The sequence below is a fragment of the Nicotiana tabacum genome, chromosome 6 (genome assembly GCF_000715075.1).
Source record: "Nicotiana tabacum cultivar K326 chromosome 6, ASM71507v2, whole genome shotgun sequence".
NCBI lineage: Eukaryota > Viridiplantae > Streptophyta > Magnoliopsida > Solanales > Solanaceae > Nicotiana > Nicotiana tabacum.
The window spans coordinates 36232153-36258594 of record NC_134085.1 but is presented as its reverse complement, the minus strand read 5'-3'; the positions used below and the strand labels follow the sequence as shown (position 1 = coordinate 36258594).

Here is a 26442-nt window from a genome sequence, read left to right as displayed (position 1 = left end):
ACCTGCTTGTTAAGTGTTCTAACCTATCATGCAAACAAAAACTAACTGAGAAGAAGAGAAATAAAGAAAGAAAAGAACAGAGAAGAAAAAATAAAACAAAAACAGAAACAAACAAATGATTAAAGGCCAAAAAGTACCGATTTAATCATCAAGACGACCAAGAAAAAGCAAAAGCGGAAGACTCGCCAGGCTCAGGATGCTTCGAAAGGGCTTGTAGCTAACTCAAACGACTATTTTGGTCAAGAGTAATCTATTTAGGCAAACTTCCAGCCAAACGAGCAAAAAATCAACAAAAATCCCCAAACTGCAGGAACTAGGTTAAATTTTAGATCCGGGATTCAGCGAGTTCAAGGGATTATTTGGGGAGATTGTTGGGGAATTTGAGTTTAGGGGGCGTGGTGATTATGGGATGTGAAGTTAAGGTCGATTGGGGTTGCTCCATCGGCCGGTGGAGGTTGAGGGTTCTCTAGCGGCTAGGGTTTCTATCCGGGTTAGGGTAAGGGACTAAATGAAGGGATTCGAATGGGGGAGCTCTGTTTCGGATATTAATATATGAAATGAGAGCCAGTTCCCAGCTGTTGGATCACACGAGATCAATGTTTGGGATTCAATGAGGCAGAAACGGGGTCGTTTGGCTTTAGTGGGGGCGGGCTAGTTTGAAGGGATTGAGCTGGGTCGGACCGGGTGAGGGATTGGGAGAGTGGGCTTAACATCAATTTTGGCCCAATTGAATTTAAAACTAGCCTTTTTACATTTCCTTTTTCTTTTTTTAATTAATTAAAGACATAAATTAAATTCTTAAATTAATTTAAATTATAAAATTAAGCTAATTATCTAACTATAATTTTTATAAAAATTAATTGATCCTAAATTAAAAGAGAAAATAAATAATCCAAAATTAAAAGCTAAGAATGTAAAAATGAGCCATTATTATGATTTTCATTTTTAATAAAGTAATTAATTGATTAATTAATCCTAAAATGTGAACACAAAATCTAAATGTAATGCATGGTATTTTTGGGTTTTTTTCATGATTTTAATAAAAGTAAACATACTCAGAAATGCAAACAATTAACAAACAATCATACAAAAATCCTATAAAATTTCAAACAATTGGAAAAAATCTATTTCTTTAATTTGTAGGAGTATTTCACATAGGGCAAAAATCACGTGCTCACAACTGCCCCTCTTTGCTCAGAAATACGAAGAGTTTTCGGGCAAAGATAAAGTAAGCGAATACGAGCTATTTTTTCCCGTTTGGATACTCCGTGGGAAGCATTTTTGAAAGATCTGATCGAACCTTTCTTCCGAGGTTGCGTACATATCCTTGGCTATAAAGGAATCAGGTCAGTGTAGTTCGAAATGTTTTGGTAGCTGGTACTACCGGGAAGCTGTGATTTCAGTGTTGCTACTGCTTACTGAACTCCTTATTACACCGAGACAAAATAAAAAGAAGCTAGGCTAAACTATGATCTATGAATTACAAGAATCCTATCTACACATCTTCAAACTTGATCTTGCCGCTTCTGCAGTTCTGTTGTGCATCTTGAACTGTTGACTCGCACTCTCGAGGCGAGCTTATTTTATTGCTGACTTGAATTGAATTCTGAAATGAATTCCCTTGTTTTCCAGGTAGGCGCCTGCTGTCAAAATTTGAACTGCATTCCCTTGTTTTCCAGGTGGGCGCCTGATTGCCGAAACTTGAACTGTATTCCCTTGTTCTCCAGGTGAGCGCCTGATTGCCAAAACTTGAACTGTATTCCCTTGTTCTCTAGGTGGGCGCCTGATTGCCAAAACTTGAACTGTATTCCCTTGTTCTTCAAGTGGGCGCTTGATTGCCGAAACTTGAACTGTATTCCCTTGTTCTCTAGGTGGGCGCCTGATTGCCGAAACTTGAACTGTATTCCCTTGTTCTCCGGGTGGGCGCCTGATTACCGAATTGAACTGTATTCCCTTGTTCTCCAGGTGGGCGACTAATTGCCGAAACTTGTGCTGTATTCCCTTGTTCTCCGGGTGTGCGCCTGATTGCCGAAACTTGAACTGTATTCCCTTGTTCTCCAGGTGGGCGCCTGATTGTCAAAACTTGAATTGTATTTCCTTTTTCTCCAGGTGGGCGCATGATTGCCAAAATTTGAACTGTATTCCCTTGTTCTCCGGGTGGGCACCTGATTGCCGAAACTTGAATTGTATTCCATTGTTCTCCAGGTAGGCGCCTGATTGCCGAAACTTGAACTGTATTCCCTTGTTTTCCAGGTGTGCGCCTGATTGCCAAAACTTGAACTGTATTCTCTTGTTCTCCAGGTGGGCGCCTGATTGCCAAAAACTTGAATTGTATTCCCTTGTTCTCCAGGTGGGCGACTGATTGCCAAAAAATTGAATTGTATTCCATTGTTCTCCAGGTGGGCGTCTGTTTGCCAAAAACTTGAACAGTATTCCCTTGTTATCCAGGTGGGCGCTTGCCAAAACATACAAAACAAAAGAAACTTTTCTGCCCCAGTTTGGTATTTGAGCACATCTGTGAGTGTTAATCGAATCATGTCTCCCAAAAGAGCTCTAAGAATTTAAAAGCTAAATTATATTTCCTAAAGTAAGAACTTATGCCAAATCTAGTTATCTATAAAGGTCTTGGAATTTAACTAGGTCTCATTATCTAGGAGGGTCCTGAAAATTTATGGCTGAACCTGTCTGGCACATCTTTTCCTTACGGAGGGTTCCTTCGGAACAGATGAAATTTCTTGCCCCTGTTTCAATCAAAGAAAATCTTATCAGTTTGAAAATGTGGTGGTTAGTTTGCGGAATTCTTGCTGAAGGTGGCCTTTCCACTGCCATGCTTTGTTCTGATTAGCTGCCTTGGACTGGCAAAGAATTGTTTGACCCTTTGATTGAACCTCAACCATAGACCCCGAATGACCCGAGTGCCCCACACTCAACCTGCTATTTTACATTTCTATCCTTCTAATTTGAACCTCTGTATTTTCCCCCAAAATTTACGAAACCACTCGACCACTTGAACTTCTACTAATACCTTATTTTCCATTTTGCATCATGCTATTTCTGCAATGCTTTGGCCGCACTTTGCTTTGTGCAATTTGGAAGTTGGTAATAAGCTTTGAAATCCTTTCTTACTTACTTAACAAGGCTAACATTGGAAAAGCCTTAGAGAAGTAGAACCAAAAGAAAATGAAATGCTATGACTTCAAGAGTTAGGAATAAAGAAGAAAATTCGAAACAGGATGACTGTTTGAGGAAGAAAAGGAAAAGAGACTTATCTGAGTGAGGCAGCTGGCACCAATGATCATGACATGCATTTAGGATTAATCAACCTAGTTCGTTCAGCCAATCACCTTTCAGTTTTAATACTTTATGCCCCGGGGTTTCCATAATCCAATCTCTCTGCAAAGTCACCAACCTTGTTCGGCTTGCGGCGCCCTAAAGGGTTTTCACCAACAAACCTCTCTCATTTGTTCATCTCTTAACTCACCGTCGCCTTACGATGCCCGTGAGGGTTTTTACCAATAAGACTCTCTCATTTTAATTTCTCTCATTTTTCCATCGCATAACGGTGCCTGTGAGGGTTTTCACTAATAAAACTCTCTCATTTATTCATTTTCCTTGTGTAGAACAGAGTGTTGCCCTTGATGACTCATACATCTATCTCGCCTGACTTGGCATCCCTCAAAAATTGATTGAAAGGTCTTTCTTTGGACCATGATGTGGGCTTTTGGATAGGGTTAGACAAAAAGGATATCATAAAGGCTCAAAACAACTGGAATGGGTTCAAAATTACAACTTTTGGAATCAGATCTCTTACAAAACCGCAACTTCTGCCCCAGTTTCTTTGCCTGGGGACTTTTGAATTTTTTATTTTGATAGGACCGAACCGTGAGGCTGCCTACGTATCCTTTAAAGGAATCAAGTCGAACGTAGTTCATGACATAAGCGTTGCTTTGTTTTTGTTACTTTTTCTTTTGCTTTCTTTTTCTCTCTTTTATCTTTCTTTTGCTTTACCTTCTTCTTTTTTCCATTTTTATCTTCCTTTTTTTCCTTTTATTTATGTTCCTAAACTTTACTTCTGATTACGAAAGAGGGTATGAAAGTAAATAAATAAGGCTCAAAATGGGTAACAAAGGATAAAAGTGTTTAGATATCAGAATAAAATGTCTTTGTCATTCCAATCTTCGAAACATGCCAAATACAAACAACACAATTTGAAGATGAACCAAAGAAATCATAACAATATCTCTTGACTGCATCAGAATTGACAGTTATTTCTACACATTTGTCTTCTATATCTATTAAACAAAAATCACCATTGGGGCAACACTCCCGTTACAATGAACGACCCCTGCCAGTTTGGGGAAAACTTGCCTTTAGCCTCAGCTTGACGTGGAAGAATGCATTTTAACACTGACTGATCTACCTCAAACTGTTTGGGAGATATTTCTCTGTTGTATGCTCTTATCAACCTCTTGATTGCCCAGACTAACTGCCTCAGTTTCACTCAATTCCAGCTTTGTGTTATCTCAAAATGCGTGAATCTTTATTTGTTTCCTCAAACGCATCTTTTATCATATTCAAAACTATGTTTCATTATTCCAAGATTAGATTGGCTTTCAAGATCTAGCTAAAAACTCCACATGCATGTCATGTCATTAGAACCAGCATAACAAGAACTGTATAAAGGAAAAAAAAATTAAAACATATATTAGGAATAACAATAAAAGAAGAAAAATTGGATTCCACCGAAAATAAAAGAATAGAAAGGTTTTGACCATCAAAAGAAGCAAAAGTGAAATCTGGGTTACAACCCTTTGAATAATCCAAATAACAAAAAAATAAAGCAAACTACCAAACATCCTCCCGGGTGGGGAGAGGAGAGGCTTCCCAATTGCTAAGCTTCACATTCGGCCCAACAAAATGCACATATTCATCACTAGAACCTTCCCCAATTTCAACCATATTGACCTCATCAAATAGATTTTGGGACATTTTGATCGACTCTACATTAAAGTCAACCACAAGCTTTGGAACTGCTGACACCGGACGCTTTACTACCCATGTCTTGAAGAAAGATCTGGAGAGGCATGGGATAGGCTTAGGGAGAGACCATTGTTTCTTTTTCAACTTTTTAGCCTTCTTTACATCATCCCCTGTAGACTTGAACTCCAGACCAAATGTACCCAGATTTTCACGTAAAGATACTGGCTGCACAATACCTTGCAAAGATGCGCCCAGACCCTTACCCGGCACAAAACCATACTTCAACATCTCGTTAGCTACCATAAAAATCGAAGGTGATAACCTCGGCCTTGGAATGCATTTTCCTTCAGGAATTTTTTCGACGGACATGGTTTCGAAAGTTTGATAAACTAAAGGTCTTTTATCATCTCCAGCCTCAACAAATGGAATAAATGAATCTTCATAAAGAGATAAATCCTCATCACCATGCACATCTATTTCTTGTTTGTCCCACTCAAATTTTACCATTGATGTAGAGAAGATGGCACTGCCTTAGCCGCATGTATCCAAGGCCTACCCATTAACAAATTATAGGAGGAAACCACATCTAGCACTTGAAATTTCACACTGAAACCAACTGGCCCTATCACCAATTCAAGCATTATATCTCCAGCATAATCTTTTCCTTCCCCATCAAAGCCTCGAACACATACATTGTTCATGTGGATTCTTTCAGTGCCGATCTTCAACTTTTACAAAGCGGACAGAGGGCAAATATTTGCATTGGAGCCATTATCAACCAACACCCTTTTGACAAAATAATTTTTGCATTTCACCGTGATATAAAAAGCTCGATTGTGTTCTGTACCCTCTATAGAAAGATCATCGTCTGCAAAAGTGGTCCTATTTGCTTCGAAGATCCTGCTAGCAATATTTTCCAATTTGATTCACTGTGATCTTATCAGGAACATGTGCCTCGTTCAGAATCTTCATTATGGCCCTGCGGTGTTCATCTGAATGTATCAACAAAGATAACAGAGAAATATTAGCTGGAGTTTTCCTTAATTGTTCAACAATGGGATAGTCTTGCACTTTCATCTTTTTCAAGAACTCTTCGGCCTCTTCCTCGGTAACCGGTTTCTTCATTGGCATTTGGCTATCCTTGGAGAGCTTGGCCTTCCTCAATTCTTCGGAGGTAAAACATCCCCCAAAATGAGTCGGTACTCCGATCTCAACAAATTCTTCCTCCACTTCTTTTCCCTTGTTTGTCATTATTGTTCGTTTGTAGTTCTAGGGGACATCCTTTGTCTCAACTGCTGGCAACTGAGTCACTGGTTTGATAACAACAGGGGTAATGGGAGACCATTTCACAACTACAACATGCTTGCTTAGGATCCCTGGTACCACCAACTTTGACTTTTTCTGACTTGCCCCGACACCGTTCGAAGACCTTTTTGCAAACAGCACACGTTTTCTAAATACCTCATCTTGCTCCACAATCTTAGCGGGTTTTTCAATTTCAATGGGAGGCCCGAAAATGAGGAGTGTAACAGTATGGATCTGAGGTCTTGAAGGTTGGTTCTGTAGTATAGTATTGGGCATCAAGAACTTTGAACAAGGTTCCACTAGAAGATAGAGGGATGGTGGCATGTGAGGGAGCTGCAAAAACGGGAGTAGTTAATGACGCGAGATATGAAGCTGTATTGGCTGGTAGAGCATGAAAGGGCTGGGACAAGGTGCCAGGGTAGTTGTGGCAAGGGGTAAAGCTTGGGGCGTGTTGTGGGGACAGATCAGCAGCAGTGGGAATCTGGGATTGTGATGGTAGTGGGACGAAAGCTTTTCAATGTAGTTAGTAGGGAATGAGAGTAGAGGATGCCCACTAATCCAAGCCTGGTACATCTCTATTATCTGGTGTTTCAACCTTCGGGCCTCTTCTTTCAACTCAAATTCCGATTCCACAATCCCCCTTGACAGATCAACAACGCCTATGTCCAATTCCTTACTAGTCATGGCTGTCTTGCTATTTGACCTAGCGTATATGGATGACTCGCCCAAATGCCACAAACTAACCACCTTCCTGTTCTCAATGACAACAACAAACTTGTTAGTGTTTAAGATTTAACAGATAGGCAACCGCACGTTTGGGATGCAATGCACCTGAACAATTAAAAGCTTCTACTATGTATTTGAACGGCTGCATGTTTCATCCCGGCTTTTAACTAACTCTTTTCACTTTGCACTTTCTATTTTCTCTTTTCTTTTCTTTTCACTCCAACCTTGTCTTTAGTCACTATTGATTTTCCCACTTGCTTCTTGTCGCTCCATTTTTTTATTTTTGCACTCGCTTTTGGTTTTCTTGTTTCGCCATTTTTTCTTTCCACTCAATTTCTTTTCTTTTATTCTCTCTCTTTTTTTCTCTCTCTTTCTTCATTTTTTCCTTATTTTAGGGTTATGATCGAATCCTATGTGAATTGTCTACGTATTATGATGTCGCAAGAATCAGATCATTACGTAGTTCAAGAGATAAGTGCGAAATAAAAGAAAGACACATTTTTTGGGTTTTCAAATTTTTCATAAAATAAAATAAAACATTCTGATTTTTCTTCTATTACAACGACTTCCCATACACACTTAAACATAAAAACTAACAGACTCCAAAGAAACCGTAATACAGACTCAAAAGTGGACTATCAATCTCCAAAAGAAACTGAAAATACAGACTCAAAAGTGGACTAACAAACTCCAAAAAAAACTGAAAATACAGACTCGAAAAATAATATCAGAAATACATAAGTGCCTCAACTACTGCTCTAGGGGCCCGCGGGACATCAGTCGGTCTTGCCGCGGGCCTACGCACTATATCTTCTTGAAGGCGATATAAGTCATCCATTATTTGACGGACAAAAATCATAACTGCAGCGAAGAACATGAACCTAGTCATGTCCTCCCATTCGTTTCACTTCATCACAATATAGTCAACAATCCTTCTAACCCTCTCCCTGATGACACCCTTCTCCTGTAGCAAACGTCCAATCTGTTGAGATCTGGCCTCCAAAACTTGTGTGGCTGTTTGATTTTGCTCTTGTAATTGTTGTATGTCCTCTTCTAATTGTGACATTAAGGCATAGCAGTGTTCCCTTTCTGCTTTGAAGTTCTTTGCTTGCTTGGTCATTTCGCTCTCAAAAACATTAATCTTTTTCTTCAACCCCATGATTCCTTTGTCGTTTTTTTCCTTCAACTGTTGAATGAAACGTGCCCGTTTCTCCGCATTCCTGACCAACTTTGCTCGGTCCTTTGCTAGCTCGCCCTCGGTCTTTTTCAAATCAAAATCATAGTCACCAACTTTCCGCCTAAGTTTATCTATAATTTTTTCATCCTTTACACTTCTAGCAGGGTTCTCAGCTCCTGGAATTGGGCTCGGAGGGCGTCATTTTCTTTGGCTAACCTTTTCTTTTCACCCTCATCTGCAGCGGCTTGCAAACCATTCTCAAATTGAAGATCTCTGACTTGCTTTTCCAACTTGCTTATGGTGGCCCTATACTCATTTTCTTTGGCCAGTCAATCCCATTGTTCCTGTGATGCTTCAACAAATTCTTAGAGGTGGGGTCTTTTGGATGGTCTTCCGAACTAAACACTTCTTTTATACCAAGCAAGGTAACCGAATGAGACTTCTCCCTTGGATAAATCACGCACTCAGATGTTTGCCATCAGGTATTGGCACTCACTCCAGATCTGGTGAATCACTGCTTCATGAAATTGGCTATCAGAATGGATCTCGACTGCATGAATGCTAAGGTCTTCGTCCTTGGGAATTATTTGGCATCTTCTCAACTATCTCAAAACCTGGTACGGGGCATAAGGCTAGATACTTTTGAGACCCATCAGGAGGAAGTGAGGACCGGCGGCAGGCATGTATATAATCTCATTAACAGGAAGCCAACCCAACGTCCACTCAATCTTATCAGCAGTTATAGAGTGGAGGCAAGATATCCAATCTAAGACCCCTTCCGGCATCTTGAACCCATCGACCCTTGTATCAAACTCCTCTATGCAGCTTTTCCATGTCGACCCGTAATTCATGTACCGAGGACGATGACATAGATGTTCAATCATCCATATTTGTAGCAACAAATTGCAACCTTCGAAAAAATCTACTCCGTCTTTGCAAGCGGTGAGAGCTCGAAATATTTCAGACACTATCATAGAGGCAAAGGTGCTCTTGGCATTGGTAATCAAAGTATTGACAACTCCGGCTACCCGTAGATCAATATTCCCGTCCTTCCTGGGAAACACTAGAAGTCCCAAGAATACCACCATGAAAGCGAAACATTTATGCTCTTCCCATTTTGGTTGGTTCCCTTTACTACAAATTTTACTTTTCTGGTTTCAAATCCCTCTATATGTCCGTACCGCCGGTATATGAAGTATAGAGTGGAAAACCCATTCTCCAAATCTACATACTGGATCTGCCTGCTTATTTTTAGCAAATCCAGAAACTTGTGTGGGGTGACAGCCCTTGGAGCAACCAGGTATTTATGTCTTAGAGCCTCGGTACCCCCAGCGAATCCCGCTATCTCCTCCAAAGTAGGTGTGAGTTCGAAGTCCAAGAAATGCATAACGTTGTGAGATGGATCCCAAAATGTCACCAGTGCTTTTATTATATCTCCCTTAGGTCTGATCTTTAGTAATCCGGTGAGCGCTCCCAAATACTGGTTGACCGTGTCTCGTCCTGGCTTACCTAAATCTTCCCACCACATGTGTAGTTCTAACGGAATCTTGGTCATGACCTTCATTGGTAAATTTTGAATCGTGCTCATTCTGTACATTTAGATTAAGGTGACTAGTTTAAAGACAAAATGAATCTTATTTTGAAAACTAATAAAAAGAGTTTATTTTGCAAAAATCAAATAAATCACGGCTACTTTTGCGAATATGGCCCTTCAGCACTTTGAAATGGAAGATTTTAGGGTTGTGGTCGCTAAATGGCCAAAAATTGACAAAGACACCGTCAGTGGCTATTCTTGCAAAAACAGCCTTCTGACGTCCTGTTGGGACATTCGGCTATTTAGACAAAAACAACATCACCCACTTTATTTACGACAAAAATGACGACACTTCATATATATATATTTTCAAAATTTTCAAAAAGCGGGGCAGGACCCGATGAGGGTTGTCTACGTATCCTACATCCGGTGAGAATCAAACCCGCGTAGTTCGGCCAGTTTTGACGCAACTGAAAAAATACAAACACTTTGAAATGATTTTTCCCCTCTCTTTTCCTTCTTCTTTTTTCAAAAATTTTCAACAGAGTTTCGGGATATTTCGGATACTGGATTTTGGAAAACAGATGAAATTCTATCTCATACCCCGCACTTGGTTTTTCTTTTGGTTTTCCTCACTTAATCTAGAGTCGGTCAACATGCAATCCGAAACAAATTAAATGCACACGTAGCACATAAAAATGTATCAGGTTGGTCTCTTTATTTTCGAGTACGCCTGTCCTAGACGGATCCAACCCCTGTGTTGAGTCCACAAAGTCAAATGCACATGATGTAAACAAGCGTTCCTACTAGGGATCCGGTATGAGGCTGAGTTATTCTAGGTTCAAAACCTGGGTATGTTGTTCTAGACTTGTGTACCGAAGCGGACAACTCGAGTCGGGGGGGCTACGTACCAGGAACCAAAAGGCCATCCGGCTTTGTAACTTGTCCGAACCTCTTTCTAAATTAGGGTATGACACTAAAAGAAAAGAAGTCACGCCAGCGTGCACTTCTCCGAAGATGAGAAGAGAAGGGTTTCACAGCAATTTATATATAGTTCCAATAATATAAGCGGTAAAAAGCGGCATTTAGCACATTAGGCCCAAGCATGTAATAAAAATCAGATAATAAATAAAAGCCAAATATAACAGTTATTCTAAGCTCGAATTCTTGAACCCTGAACCAAAGGTTTTGGGTTCTTATCCCCAACAGAGTCGTCAGAGCTGTCACACCTCCTTTTTCTACCACCGGAAAGGGTGTATGAGAGTTTTTCCAGTTTAAGTGACAATCGAAATGAGATTATTTATATTAAATTCAAAGTCGCCACTTGGGATAATTTATGGTGTCCCAAGTCACCGGTTAAAATCCCAAATCGAGGAAGTTTGGCCCTGTTTTACAGTCCGCGAAACATAGAAATATGGGTAAGGAATTTTTTTAACCCGAGAGAAGGTGTTAGGTATTTTCGGGTTCTGTGATTTTAGCACGGTCGCTCAACTGTTATTATTGGCCTATTTATCTGATTTTAAAATATTCTTGAAACCTATGCATTTTTATCCCTTTTAAACCGTTTTTAATAATAATCCAATTATCATACATCTAATTATTTGATTATATGTTGCGAAACATGTCACGGGAACCGTACCCATGATCTATAACATGTTTATTTTATTAATAAAATTAAATTGTGGCCGGGTCACATAAATATACCCCCGAATTTTTAAAATTGTGTATCATAACTACGTCACGGGAAGCGTACCCGTAGTTATGACACTTTACTTAATTAATGGGCCTAAAGCAAACTACGAGAACTCAAGGCATTTTTCTACATTAGCTAAGATAATTAAAATGAGGGCCATAGGTTGGGTGATTCAATTGTGTGAATGGCGCGCCTCAATTTCTTTCAAAGAAATACATTCAATTAAAAGAACTACGGGTATTCATATTTAAAAACTAATTTGAAATTAGATATCACAACTACACCACGGGAGCCGTACCCATAGTTGTGATGATTTAATTACGTACCTAAAGCAAACTACGAGATTCATGTATTCTTAAAACTAATTCGAGGTTTAATGTCGGGCTGTGGATTATAGCTTAAGGTATTAGAAATTGGTACATGCTTTTAAACCTTCTGAACCATTGTGCCAAATAGGAAGCTCGTCACGTTATTTAAAGGGGCTCAAATATTGAAAGCCGTTGGGCTCGAAATCCAGCCCAAAATGAAAGAAACCACAGACGGAGGCACTTCTAAGCCTGATTAGGACCATGCTACCCCATTCAAATTGGGTTGGGAATGAATAGCTCCCTTTTTGCCCACAGCAAAGGAAACCTTCATTGATTCCCATAGTTTATTTATTTTAATAAAGCAATGTTCTGTTCCTTAGGCCCAATGGTAACAAAATGTTACTTTTAACTAGCTAATTAATAAACAACCACTTTACAACAAACAGCCCCAAAAGGCAACGAGTCAGTGAAAAGGTCTTACTCAGATTGAAGTATGGCAAAGTAAACAAGTGAAACATCTGACTAACTTTATAACATCTCCTCTCATACAGCAGCACTCATACATTAATCACATAGCAAGAAATAAACTTGAATTATTATATTAACCAATGAATTCCTATTCAAACTTGATTTGCATCCACTTAATCATTTTGGTATTACACTACTTAAGTCTTAACAATTTAACACCATCATAGCTAAAGTAAGATAAGCAAATCATGACCTCATGACTAACAGGACATCAACTTAAACATGAGCTTTAAATCAAATCGCTGAGAAATAAAACTCATATGCTCATGTAACTTCCCAGAATATCACGTTGCAGTTCATATTTGGACATCATCTTTTAACAGTCATGTAATCAAGCTAAGCTTCAAAATCCTTACAAAATTTAATCATACATAAAATGGGATAATTAATACATACATTTAAGGCTAAAATCTAGCTTGCTAAAAGGAGATATAGAAAACAGAGCAAAACAAAACAAATAATCAAAATATGGAATTCAATCCACGTATTCACATGACATTTGAGAATAAGGCAGCAAATGATCCAAAGCTCCATGTATATGATTCAATGGCTAAGAGAATGTTCAGCATACATACCTGTTTGTAACAAAATCAACCAAAATAGAAGTAAATTTCCGAAAAATGAGCAGATGCAGCAGCCAAAATAGAAGCACCAAGAATGATTCAAAGTAAGCTTCAGCTTCTTAACCCAGAAATCTAAAGAACAGTACTTCACCCTTCGAATGAAAACCAAAAAAGAAGAAATTGATGTCTTTCTTTCTATGAATTGTGTGTGTTCATCATGAGAATTAAACTTTTTGAAGAAAGGATTCTGCAGCTTATCAATATCTCAGCCGTTTCTCTTTTTAGGTGTCCTAAAATCTCCCTAGAATGAAAAAAATGATCTTCTTATAGAAAGACCTTAGGGCAGCATCACCAGATTTTCCTCATTCCTTAATTCTCCTTTTTACCCCTTTTTTACTTAGTTATTTCACCCCCTAGCCCCTTAAAAATATCTGAGCTCCCCCTCATTTCTTAGCATGCAAGCCTCCTCTTATCTTCTAGAAGCTTCTCACATAATAGAAAATATTCTCTAGACCTAAGATATCCAAAATACCCCCTGACACCCCTGTATTTACTCCCTAAACTGACCCAAGACTCAAACCCAAACAAATGGGCTTCTTCTGCCCAAACTAGAAATAACCAAAAGCCCAAAAGAGACCTAAACATTAAAACCTAACGAATTAACGAAATTAAGCTAATATTAAGACCTTAAGACTAGCTGGTTCATTAACCAAACGAAAAGTCAAATTGATCAAGGCAAGTTGTAATTGACCACGAACCTAAGCATGCTAACAATGATTTAATAATTAACTAGTTTAAAAATTGAATACAACCTGCTTGTTAAGTGTTCTAACCTATCATGCAGACAAAAACTAATTGAGAAGAAGAGAAAGAAAGAAAGAAAAGAACAGAGAAGACAAAAACAAAACAAAAACAGAAATAAACAAATGACTAAAGGCCAAAAAGTACCGATTTAATCAGCAAGACGACCAAGAAAAAGTAAAAGCAGATGACTGGCCAGGCTCAGGATGCTTCGAAAGGGCTTAAAGCTGACCCAAACGACTACTCTGGTCAAGAGTAATCTATTTGGGCAAACTTCAAGCCAAACGAGCAAAAAATCAACAAAAACCCCCAAACTGCAGGAACTAGGTTAAATTTTATATCTGGGATTCAGCAAGTTCAAGGGATTAATTGGGGAGATTGTTGGGGAATTTGAGTTTAAGGGGGCGTGGTGATTATAGGATGTGAAGTTAAGGTCCATTGGGTTTGCGCCGCCGGCCGGTGGAGGTTAAGGGTTCCCTGGCGGCTAGGGTTGCTATCTGGGTTAGGGTAAGGGACTGAATGAAGGGGTTTGAATGGGGGGGAGGTCTATTTCGGACATTAATATATGAAGTGAGAGCCAATTCTCAGTCTTTGGATCACACGAGATCAACGACTGGGATTCAATGAGGCAGAAACAAGGTCGTTTGGCTTTAGTGGGGGCGGGCTGGTTTGATGGGATTGGTCTGGGTCGGACCGGGTGAGGGATTGGGAGATTGGGCTTAGCATCAATTTTGGACTAATTAAATTTAAAACCAGCCTTTTTCCATTTCCTTTTTCTTTTTTGTTTTCTTTTCTTTCTTTGATTAATTAAAAACCTAAATTAATTTAAATTATAAAATTAAGCTAATTATCTAACTGTAATATTTATAAAAATTAGTTGATCCTAAATTAAAAGAGAAAAATTAATAATCCAAAATTAAAAGCTAAGAATGTAAAAATGAGTCATTTTTGTGATTTTCATTTTTAATAAAGCAATTAATTAATTAATTAATCCTAAAATGTGAACACAAAATCTAAATGCAATGCATGGTATTTTTTGGTATTTTTTCATGATTTTATTAAAAGTAAACATGCGCAGAAATGCAAACAATTAACAAAAAATACTATAAAATTGCAAACAATTAAAAAAAATCTATTTCTTTAATTTGTAGGAGTATTCCACATAGGGAAAAAATCACGTGCTCAAACCATCGGATGGAAATACACAGGAATATGATCAATCTTTTGTTAGTGAAGACTTAGGACTATTCAATTTTGCGATTGGAAGATTATTTCAAAGGGAATACTTACATCAAGTCATACCAAGAAAGAAAAGTAGAGTTACATACCTTTGTTGTTTACTTAACGACTCAACGTATACCTGCTTGAAGACTTCAATCCATATTAAGATAATAAAACTTGTAGTTAATGCCATAGAAGGACTTACAAACATGCTTCTAAGCTATAGGTCACCTATAGAAAATTGGACAACATTTCCCCTATACAATTCCACTTCCATCCAACTCAAACCAGCACCAAAACAACAGTAACAATATCATTAGTATTGTATCCAAGATATTCCTATAAATACTATCAAAATCTAGCTCAAAACCCTTGAAAAACAGTACCCACGCACAAACACATTAATCTTCATTTCCAATCTCCAGTTTCATATGTTTCTTTCAACAATTCACTTGATAAACATATAGACATGCATAACAATAGAAACCATATCATAATCAAGTTATTTTTCCATAATTTCAATCATAATATATATATATATATATATATATATATATATATATATATATATATATATATATATATATATATATATATATATATCCTTAAAACAATCCAACAAAAGATAACAACATATCCCATCTCTCTCTCCTTTCAAGGCTATCTTGTAATCTTTCACTCCAACATCATAACCAACATGTAATTAACCTAAACACAACCAAAAGGATGTTAAACATACTTTAGGCAATAGATATAATTCGAACCCCAAGTTTAACTTAGCTCACCATCATCCTTACTCACATCACAACACCATTGAGGGGTTATTATCCACCTTTGGCTAACTTTGATGTTGGGTTATGGTGTATTTTTTTTGGGATTTGTTAGGAGACTTAGGGGAACTGACTAGGAGGGTTTTGAGACTGCGAGGATGGAAGGAGGTCGAAAAATAATCAAAGATCATCCCGAAAATGAGATAAAAATAGGTGAAGGTCGGCCACCGTCCAAGTGGGTCCCATAGGGGGTGTCTGTGCAGTCTCATAGAAACGCGAATATCTCTCAACTCTGATGTTGTATCGACAAACGATTTAATGCTTTAGAAACTGATAAGTTGGTATTTTACCAACTTATCTTGTCTTTAAACCTATATTTTTGCTATGTTTGAGTAATAAAATCATGCGTTAAATGTCATTTACTTCTATTTTATAGGTTCTCTGTGATTTAGAAGTGACCATGAAGAAACCAAGTGAAAACGAGTCAAAAAGACATTGAAAAGAAGAAAATTTGGACAATGGACTCAGGTGTCGCAATTGCGACACAATTGTGGGAAATGCGAAGAAAGAAGACATGGCAATTGCGAGAAATACATTGCAATTGCAAAGTAAGCCCAGTCAAGCTGTGTTCGCAAATGCGTAGAAGACTTCGCAAATGCGAATTCAAACCAGGTAGTCAACCTTCGCAAATGCGAATTCAAACCAGCTAGTCAACCTTCGAAAATGCGAAGTCTTGATTGCAAATGTGAAAGTCAACAGGATAGTCTATGTTCGCAATTGCGAGCTTTTGTTGGCAAATGCAAATATCACGCTTCAGTTCTGGGCAATTATGTCACTTCACATTTTTTGCCCCCAAACCTTTTAATACACGATTTTGCTCATTTGTAAAAAGATCTTTGGCTTATTTTCAGTCTCTAAGACTAAAGAGAACAAGTTTTGGGAGCTAGATTTGCACACACACTTGGGTTTTGAAGATTTGAAGATTTTGGTTAAGAATTTCTTACTCATTTGTACTCATTTCTTCATTTTCTTGCTTTGTATTGAATCAAAGTGTGTAGTATTTATTTCAACACTTGAATCTTATTAATGAGAATATTCAACACTTCCTTCTGCTAAGCATTTGTTTGAATCAATTAGGAACTGAGTTTGCTTATTTATAATTGGCAATTTGAATCAGAAATGCAAAGATCAATGTTCTGTTTAGTCACAGTTTTGAAATTGGAGGGCATGTGCACTTATGCACAACATGTGCATTTTGTGCACAGCCTGTGCCCTGCCTAAGTGCTTTTGAATTAAATAGTTGGACAGCATGTGCTGTCAGACTACATCCTGCTGCCCATATTCTGCTTTAAGTTTCAGAAGTAATAAACATTACTAAAAAAGTTTAAGTCTGCCAAGGGAATGTCATGGGTTTAATACTTAAATAGCTAAGTGGAAACTAAAAAGAAGAGGGCATATGGGAGGGGTGTTTTTGGTCTAACAGGCTGTTAAAGGGCTGAGGTTTAGGTTTATAAAAGAAAGGAGACAGACATAAGAGGACGAACATCAGATAGATCTGGGAAGAGAGAGCAAAAATACAAACATATACACACATAGACACACACACAGATAGACATTGATAATAAAGGGAGGGGAATACACTGATATAAGGGGGATTGATAAGAAAACAGGAAAAGAGAGTTGTCCGAAAACACACGGACAGAAATAGATAAAGAGAGGCCTAACACAGAAAAAAAGGAACTGCATTTTTTCATCTTTGTCTTGATTCTCAACTAGTCTGGATTTGCCTGTTCCATATTGATTTATCCTGAGTCTTGCTTGAGATTACTAGTTGTGTGTAGTATCAGTTCAGTTCTGGATCCATTCTGGTTAAATTCTGATTCCATATTGCTGGGAATTTGCTACATTCTGCCATCTTTCATTGGCTCTAAATTGCATTTTTGCACTGGGAATTTGTCCTGCTGTTGTTCATCTGTTACTACTGTTCCGCTTGCACTGTTGCTCAACTGACTCCCCTACTTTCTTCATTGTAAGCATTTCCTCAGGTACACATTTCGAATCTGTCTGATGTTGCAATGAAAGTTGAATCGAAAGATCTGAAGGAGTTATAATCATCTGTTGCATTGCTTACGAATTTTTTATATAAATATTGTTAAGATATGTAAGTTTCTAGTCTGTTAGCCTAATAGAGATACGTTAGTAAGGTTGTACTTAATTAAAGTCTATTCCAATCTGAAACTGCGACATTTTATTCGTTTAGTAGTATACAAGATGTAAATACAATTCATGAAATGTGCAGCTATTTAATACGATTGTTAACTTAAACTCGCTCTTTCAGCATGCTTTGAATATGTAAGGGCAAATGGCTGTTTTAAATCTAGCTAAAGATAATACAGTTTCAGATTCTTGAGTTTCAGTTTCATTAGGCAGTTTATAGGATGAGTTTCAAATATCATTAGTCGCATTTTCTAATAAGTGGTTTTAATTAATCTTGTCTAAATAAGTTAAAGTTAGGGAGCTCTTGTAGCAGTCGTAGCATTTCATCAATCTTGTATATAATTCTTCTATCAAGTTAAAAGCATGTTTCATGAGGTACAACGTTTCTTCACTCTGTAAATAATTAATCAGACGATTAACTAAAATCTGGATTTGGCCAAAGCATATAATTGAATTAGCATGCATCTTTTCTTCTATTTTTAGAGACAAACACATTAGAAATGTAGTCGCTTTAGGATGTTCCTTCTAAAATAATGAGACGAGCCTCGCCAAATAAAAATGTAAATTGCGGGGCCCTTAATAATTAACCATAATAAATATTTAGAATTCAGGACAGGCCGTTTTAGTGAATTTCATGGCCTTCCTCAAAATAATAACGCGTTTAGACTTTTTGGGCACGGTTTAAGTAAATTATATTCTTAAATTCGGGTGCACATTGATGTGACCCAAATCCAAATCTCAACGGAGTCAAAATGTGTCGACGACCACGGGTGCATTGATTGTGACGTGGTTCGAGATGCATTTTCACGACGTTGCAATTCTATAAAAATAAATGATAATAATAAAAGCGGTTTAAACTTAATAAAAGCACGTAAGTCATAACATATATTTAAATCAGATATTTAGCCATTATAACAATTTAAGCGACCGTGCTAGAACCACGGGATTCGAGGGTGCCTAACACCTTCCCTCGGGTCAACAGAATTCCTTACTTAGAATTTCTGGTTCGCAGACTTCATTTGGAAAAGTCGAAAATTTCCTCGATTTGGGATTCAAGATAAACCGGTGACTTGGGACACCAAAAGCCAAACCTTTCCCAAGTGGCGACTCTGAATTAAATAAATAATCTCATTTCGAATATTGTCACTTAAATTGGAAAAACTCCATCGCGCATTCTATCCTTCGGGGCGGGCGCGCAAAAAGGAGGTGTGACAGCTCTGGCGACTCTGCTGGGGAGAACCCAGAACCACTGGTTCAGGGTTCAAGAATTCGAGCTTAGAATAATTGTTATATTTGGATTTATTATCTGATCTTTATTACATGTTTTTGCATAACGTGCTAAATGTTGTCTTTTACCGCTTTGATATTATCTGAACTGTATATAAACTGTGCCGAAACCCTTCTCTTCTTACCTCCGGAGAGAAGCTCGCTGGTCGAGACTCCCTATTCTGTTAGTGTCAATACCTGAAATAAGAAAGAGGTCGGACAAGTTACAAAGCCGGACGATCTCGCGGGTCCCCGGTACGTAGCCCCCTCCTCGACTCGAGTTGTCCGCTCGGGTACACAGTCCAGAACAAATACTCAGGTTACGAACCTAGAATAACTTGACTTCATGGCGGATCCCTAGTAGGAACGCTTATCTGCATCATGTCGCATTTGACTTAGGGGACTCAATACAGGGGTTGGGTCCGTATAGGACAGGCAACCTGAAATGGAAAGACCACCCTGCTGCATCCTATTTGTTTTGTGCATTTATTTGTCTCGGTTCCGCATGCTGACTGGTTTTGAAAAAGAAAAAAGAAAAATAGCGACATAGGGAGATAATTACTTATTTTGGAAAAAGAAAACCAATGTCCAAGTAGTGTCAAAACCTCGCCGGAATTTTTCTAAAAAAGAATAAAAACAAAATTTGTCTTCTTAGTTTGAGTTATTAAAAATCACTTCCAAAATCAAAAAAAAAGAAGGTATTTATTTAAAAGTAAAAAAACGGAAATTCATAATTCAAAAAAAAAAATGTTGTCGCTTTCGTAGTACCCCTTTTATAAATTCAGACTAATAGTCCAAATATTTCCTAAAAAAAAAATAATAATAATATTTTTCTTTAGTCTTTATCTCTTTGCAAAAGAAAAAATATAATAAAAATACGTATTCTTGATTTCTAGGTTTATTTGATTTTTCCTATTTACGGTATGCCCGAACTACGCCGGTTTGATTCTCACCGGATGTGAGATACGTAGGCAACCCTCATCGGGTCCAATCCCATTTTTGCTAAAATAGCCAAAATCAATAAATAAATAAATAAATAAAAAAAATGTGTCAAATTTTTAAAAAAAAGAGTCATAAATAAGTCAGGTGATGCTATTTTGTCATAAATAGCCGAATGATTCCGAAAAGGGACGCCGGAAGGCTGACTTTGCATAAACAGCCACCTTTGGGTCTGGTTTAGCATTTTTGTCCAGTTGACCCACACAGCCTTAAAATCTTCGTCCCTGAAGTGTTTAAAGGCCGTGTTCAAAACTTGATCCCCTCTGTAAAATATTTTTGAGTCAAGTCATTTTTGTTAAAATCACCTTAATAAATGTGCAGGATGAGCACGATGCAAAATGAACATTTTTCAATAATGACCAAAATCCCTGTCAAGTTACGGCTATGGTGGAATGATCTAGGTGTTGAAGGACAAAATGAGGTTAAGAAATATCTGAAAGGTCTTGTGGGTTTGTTGGAAATCCAGCCTCGGGGAGTTATCATAAGATCTTTGGTTACCTATTGGGACCCGGCGCACAATGTTTTCCATTTCTCTGATTTTGAACTCACCCCGACTTTGGAAGAAATGGCCGGATACATCGGGAATATTGAACTTCCCTTGAGGGAAAAATACTTGGTCGCCCCAAGAGTCTTCACGGTACATCGGTTCCTAGATTCATTGAAGATACCTAGAACAGTCCACAACCCGGATCTGGCAGCCGGATTTTGTACTCCATGCTTCATATATGATAGGTACGGTCATGAGGGGGGATTCAATAATCCAATCAACAAACTGTGCAGCAAAGGAGTTCGTCAGAAGTGGGACAAGCACAGACGGGTAGCGTTCATGATGATGTTTCTGGGCCTTCTGGTATTTCCAAGGAAAGACGGAAACATTGATTTGAAGGTATCCGGGATCGTCAGCACTTTACTCACGCAAAGTGACAGTACTCTCGCGCCTATGGTGGTATCTGACATCTTTCGAGCTCTTACAGCTTGTAAAGCTGGGGGAAGTTTCTTCGAAGGTTGTAACTTGCTCCTACAGATATGGATGACCGAGCACCTCTGCCATCATTCCGAGATTTTGAGCCATGGTTCCCCGGAAAAGACCTGCATAGAAGAATCTTACATGAGAACCAAAGAGATCAGTTTGCCCAAAGGAGTCCTGGCATGGACCTCGTTCTTTCAAGCTCTTACTGCCAGCCAAATACAATGGACGTTGGGATAGTTGCCTGTTGATGAGATCCTATATATGTCTGCAGCTAAAACTCATTTCTTACTAATGGGGCTTAAGAGCATACAACCTTACGCACCCTGCCGTGTTTTGAGACAGTTCGGAAGATGCCAGACAATACCTCATGAGGAAGATCTTAGCACTCAAGCAGTTGAAATAAGTCCTAACGGACAATTCCCAGAAGCAAAGATTCGCCAAATCTGGAGTGAGTGTCAATATTTGAAATCAGATACTTGCGTGCGGGATCGAGCCAAAGGAGAGACGGCGCCAAGTTACCTTGCATGGTATAGAAGGGAACTTGAGCATGAAAGGCCAACTAAGAGACCCCACATCCAGAATTTCACCGAATTATTGCAAAGACAGTGGGATTGGTTAGCAAAGGAAAGAGGCTATTGCGCCGAAATCAGCAGGTTAAAGCAACAAGTGGGAAGCTTGAAATATGAGCACAACATACAAGTTGCTACCAATCTGGGAGAGCGGAACAGGTTAATTCAGGAAAACGAAATGCTTAGAGCCCAGATCAAACAGATAAGGGTGGATGCGGATAAACAGCCAAGGCGTCGATCAGACGAGCAGCTGATAAAAAGGCTAAAAAGTGAAATCAGGGAATGGCAAGATGGTTTGGAGAAATCTGAAAACGTCATAGCAGAGCTCAGGGCACAGTGGGATACAAGAGCAGATGAGCATCGCCGATACCTGAATCAATTGGAAGGCGACCACGAGAAGACTATTGCTAAAATGAAGAGAGAGATGGCTACACTTGAGATCAAAGCAGCTAATCAGGCCAAGGATTTCCAAATTGAGAGCAGATACTGGTACGACTCAATAGCCCAGATAAAGTTGTAAGTACGGCGACTAAAGCATCAGCATATACAGGATGCTCAAGTATTCAAGATATGTAGCGATCAGATAAAATGCCTACTCATAGAGAAAAAGCAAACCAGAGATAGGATCAAGGCCATTGCCCATGCCATCACCAAACGATGTCTACGATGTGAGAACATGTCCAGCGTTACCGTCCTCTCGGCAGTAATGGGTTATGTCAAGCAGACTATGCATGAGCTGGAGCAACTTGAGAGGGATCTCACGCCTAGGACTGCGGTGAGGCCGAACGATGCCCCGCGGACACCAATTTTTAAAACCATAATGCACTCATAGGTCAAATCTATATCTTAGCATCTTCTGCTTGTTTTTCCCATCAGGGTGATTTTTTTTTTTGAGTCTAGGTTTATTTTCAAAGTTCGCTTTTTCTTTTGCAAAATGTAGTTTGTAATAGACCATTTCAACAATAAAGGGGTTGCTTCTTTTACGCTCTTTTATGTTTTTCGAACTACGTAATGATCTGATTCACGTGGGCATCGTGATACGTAGGCAATCCTCATCGGATCCGGTCGCATTTCTTTTACTGCAAAATAAAAGAAAAAAAAAGAAAAAAAAGAAGGGGAAAAACTAATAAGAGGAAAAATGCCGGAATGGCGCATGCTCTCGTAGCAAACATATAGTAATCCACTTAACTGTATAGGTGCATCATGCCCAACGTGAGATTAACTATCTGTTATTTGCTACAAATTAACCGTGCGTTTGTCGTTGAGCATTTCCTCAGGGTTTTTGGGAAGACGGTTGGTTTGGTGAAAGTCTGGCCTCGCACTCATACTTCACGAGGTCAAGGAGAAGTGTTCAACTACCTGTTGTTAGGACCAGAAGCAGTACTCACACTTACTTCACCAGGTCAAAAGGAAGTGTGGAAATGTCATCAGAAATTCCATTGCAAACAATCCCTGTTTCCGAGGAAAGCTCGATCTCAGCCGTCCTCACACCTGAATCTGCAACTGCGAAGGAAAATAGAATCCTACGGCTCCGCATGTTGGAAATGCTGGACGATTGGAATAATGGGAAAGAGCCGCCAAGTGTCGTCCCCGGATTCCCTGAATTATTCTCCAGGTCAAGTGGGACTTCTAATGTCCCCATAAATTATCCTGCTACCCCATTCGGGTACCCAGCCACCTCAGCCTTCTCTGCTGGATCGCCTTCTGAGCCTCATCCCCGAATGTCATCCACTGATGCAAGCATGAACATCTTTACTGCATCGCCTTGCCCGATTACGGCACAGCCTACCACGTACAAGCCAAGCTTTGACTCATCCTCTTTTACATTCCAAGCACCATCGTTCTCAATGGAACCAACTAAGTTCGCTACCAGCACTAATCCTCTACCGCCTCAGTGCGAGCTTGCGCCCGGGCAGGATCAGAACCCCAGAATTGCAGAACAAAATGAGATTGCCAAGAGAATGAGAAGCCTTGAACAAAGTTTGAAGAATATGCAAGGATTGAGCGGACAGAAGAGCGTCTCTTACGCCGACCTGTGCATGTTCCCTCACGTGCACCTGCCAGCGGGTTTCAAGACCCCCAAAGTTCGAAAAATACGATGGGCACGGTGACCCCATTGCACATCTTAAGAAATACTGCAACCAATTGCGGGGAGCCGGCGGAAAAGAAGAACTGCTAATGGCATATTTTGGGGAAAGTCTAGTAGGGATAGCCTCGGAATGGTATATGGACCAAGAAATGTCCCGATGGCATATATGGGATGATCTCGCCAGAGATTTTGTGAAACAATTCCAGTATAACATCGACATTGCGCCAGACCGAAATTCGCTGTCGAATTTGAAGAAGAAACCTTCAGAAAGCTTCAGGGAATATGTTATTAAGTGGCGTGAACAGGCGTCAAGAGTGAAGCCTCCCATGGATGAAGTGGAAATGGTCACTACTTTTCTCCAGGCTCAAGAATCTGACTATTTCCAAAACATGATGTCAGCCATGGGTAAGCCATTCGCGGAAGCAATCAAGATTGGAGAGATGGTAGAAAATGGTCTGAAAACAGGTAGGATTCTGAGTCAAGCAACCATAAGGGCAACCTCCCAGGCCGTCCAAAGCGGGTCCGGAGGAATGACCAGAGGGAAGAAGAAAGAAGAAACAACTATGGCAGCCTCGGAAGCAAGGGAGTATCATCATCCCAGGCCCCGTTTCCCGGAAAGAACCCCACAACACTATTTCCCCCACTCCAATTTGGCATATGCTCATCAACCTTATATGGTCATGAATGCCCAACCTTATGCCCATCCACCACAACAAGCCAACCGAGGCCCAGCTCCACCTCCCAGAAATCAGCCTCCTTACCGCAACCACTATAACCCACAACCCCCGCAGAATAACTTTCGCCCTCAGGAGCTACCTCGACGACGGACTTTCACGCCCATCGGTGAGCAATACTCTACTTTGTTCCCTAAGCTAGTCCAATTGGGTTTCTTGCAACCAATCCCTCAAACAAGGCAAAACCCGACGTCACCTTCTTACAAAGCTGGAGTCAGATGCGCCTATCATTCAGGGGCCGAGGGACATGATACAAATGATTGCTGGTCGTTGAAAAGAGTGGTCAAGAATTTGATAGAGCAAGGGAAAATAGTGCTAAGGGACGAAAAGATCCCAAATGTGACTAACAATCCATTGCCTGCTCACAATAATGGGCCGCTGATCGGAATGATTTGCGAAGACAAAGAATTTAACCCTGCTCTGAAAGCCATAATTGCCATTGTCGACACGGGGAAGAGGCCCGAAATAGACCAGAAACCAGGAAAGGGGGAGGAGGCCAAGGCTATAAAGAAAGAACTTGAAAAGAAGGTGGAGAAGAAAGTGGTACCGGTAGGGGATGGAGTTCTTTACATACCACGAGGTCGAGCTGAGAAGACGCAGAACTTCGCAATCAAAAAGACAAAACCTATGTACGTGCCGAAAGGGGCCTATGTGGTCCAGGGGACGATTCAACCACCTCGGCTGAATGAGCCAGTGGTTATCGAACGCGTGCCACAAAAGCCAATGACCAACCCGTCCACAGTGCCGTGGAATTATCAAAAGACTTTGGTAATGTACAAAGGTAAAGAGGTCATGGGAGAACTTCCAGAAAATACTTTCATTGGAAGGTATTCAAACACCCAAGAACTGAACAACGCCACACAAAGGCGCTTCCCGCCAAAGAAGCCCGTAAGTGTTGAAGAAGCAGAAGTGTTCTTCCAACAAATGAAAATGCCGGATTACAAAGTGATAGATCAACTGCGCAAGTACCCCGAGCAAGTGTCCATGCTATCATTATTGATGAGGTCGGCCGAGCATCAAAAGATCTTACTAAAGACCCTGAATGAAGCATATGTGCCAGTTGAAACCTCGGTTGAGCAATTAGAGCGGATGACAGAAAGATTCTTCGCCGTCAACCAAATCTCTTTCAGCAAGAGCGATCCACCCCCGGAAGGAGCAGCACACAACAAGGCTTTGCATCTAACAGTTAAATGCGAAGACTATTATGTCAAGCGGGTAATGTTGGATGGAGGCTCAGGCGTTGACATTTGCCCGCTCTCCACGCTACAAAGAATGGAAATTGGGACCGGAAGAATCCGACCCAACAATGTCTGCGTAAGGGCTTTCGACGGCATCAAGAGAGATACCATGGGAGAAATAGACCTGTTATTGGTCATAGGACCAGTCGAATTTCAAGTAACCTTCCAGGTGCTCGACATGGATACATCCTACAATTTTCTCCTTGGTAGACCTTGGATCCATGCGGCAGGAGCCGTGCCTTCCACTCTTCACCAGATGGTGAAGTTCGAGTATGAAGACAGAGAGATCGTGGTCCATGGGGAAGATGAGCATGCTATTTATCGGGACCCATCTACCCCATATCTGGAACCGAGAGAAGGGAGCGAACATACGGTCTATCAAGCTTTTGAAATTGTACTGGCAGAGCAGCACGAAGAGGGAATACCCTGCCCCCAGCCTTTCTTGTCTAACGCCTTGGTTATGGTGGCCAAAGAGATGATCTGGCACGGATTTAGGCCAGGGAAGGGGCTTGGACGAACCCTTCAGGGAATAACAGAACCCATTACCTTGCCAGTCACCAAGAAACCTTTTGGACTAGGTTTCAAACCTACTCCAGCAGACAAAGAGTGGGCAAAGAAAAGGAAAAATGAGGGTTGGAAGTTACCTCGACCACTGCCGGATTTATATGCAACTTTCATCAGGCCAAGGTACGTTGAAGAAGAAGATGATGAGGTCTTCACAGCTGAGGAAATCGAGGAGATATGTGGGGCGATG

The 26442-nt window shown here is 39.8% G+C and overlaps 1 long non-coding RNA gene across 1 annotated transcript; it reads right to left on the bottom strand.

The window, feature by feature from the left end:
- Nucleotides 1–4117: 4117 nt before the first annotated feature.
- On the bottom strand, nt 4118–13192 carry LOC107766519 (uncharacterized). Its single transcript, XR_001643730.2, has 2 exons — nt 12827–13192; nt 4118–4673 (listed from the first exon to the last, which is right to left on the bottom strand). It is a non-coding gene; the product is annotated as an uncharacterized LOC107766519 (long non-coding RNA).
- Between the last annotated feature and the right edge of the window lie 13250 nt (nt 13193–26442).